This window comes from Podarcis liolepis (genome assembly GCF_965112155.1).
Source record: "Podarcis liolepis genome assembly, chromosome: Z".
NCBI classification, from domain to species: Eukaryota; Metazoa; Chordata; class Lepidosauria; order Squamata; family Lacertidae; genus Podarcis; species Podarcis liolepis.
In genome coordinates, this window is record NC_139570.1 from 17,597,935 (window position 1) to 17,598,975 (window position 1,041).

Genomic DNA, 1,041 nt, shown 5'->3' on the forward strand with positions numbered 1-1,041 from the left:
GAAGAAGGGTTGGGTGAAGATCTACACTGGGAACAAGGAGGGGAATCAAATGGACTTTCCCCCATCATAGAGTCTTTGAGAATGGGCCCACTTTGAATCATGACAAGCAAGTGTACAATCCAGGAGACTACAGAGGTCAGCCCCTGCTATTTTCTCCCTAGGGGTGGGAGACCCCTCCCATTCACCAAGAGGACACAGCAGCGGCAGCATGTAGGGGGTGCTGCCAAGGAGGCAGCCATTCTGGCCTCCAAGGAGTACACCACAGCTGTGTCTGCCACCACAGTTGCAGCAGCAGCAGCAGCAGCAGCAGCAGCAGCACTGAGCAATGCATTTCTTGGAGGCTGAATCTGCTGCCCCTTGGATCTTGCCACCTGAGGCAGTTGCCTCACCTTCCCCCATGGGGGGGGGCAGTCCCAGTTCCCTGGAAAATCAAACAAGTCTTTCCCTGCTACATATACCTTTCCTGGGGCACCAGCATCATAGACTGCACACAGCCGGATTAATTGATCCTTGAAGTCCATCTCTCAGCAATAAAACAATTCCTCATCAGATTCCCTCTCTGTGCTTTTTATGAAGTTTGCCCTTGCAATTTTCTCACTGGAGGAATCCTTTCAGCGGACGAAGATCTCCCTGGCAGGCTGATTGCTTTAATACAGTGTGCAAAGGCATATTTAGTGTCTGAATTGATTTTTGGCCTTACCCATTAAAGGGCAGTGCATGGGAGGTATCAGCTCTTTAACTGCGTTAAGAGAGAGCATTACAGTTCTGAATATTTAGCCACAGAATACATTTTTCAGCCACAGGATTTCAAACTAGAGATCCATGTCCTGTGCAGATTAAGGGAGGATCAAACATAGAGAATGCAGTGCATTTCAGAATCTCTTTGTCAACAACTTGGTTTTTCAACTGGCAACTCCTTTAAAGCCGAGATGATTGCAGAAACTGCTGGTTTATTGATGGACCATTAAATCAGAAAATTATTTATTTTATTTATTCATTTATTAAATTTCTATACCGCCCTATACCCACAGGTCTCAACAT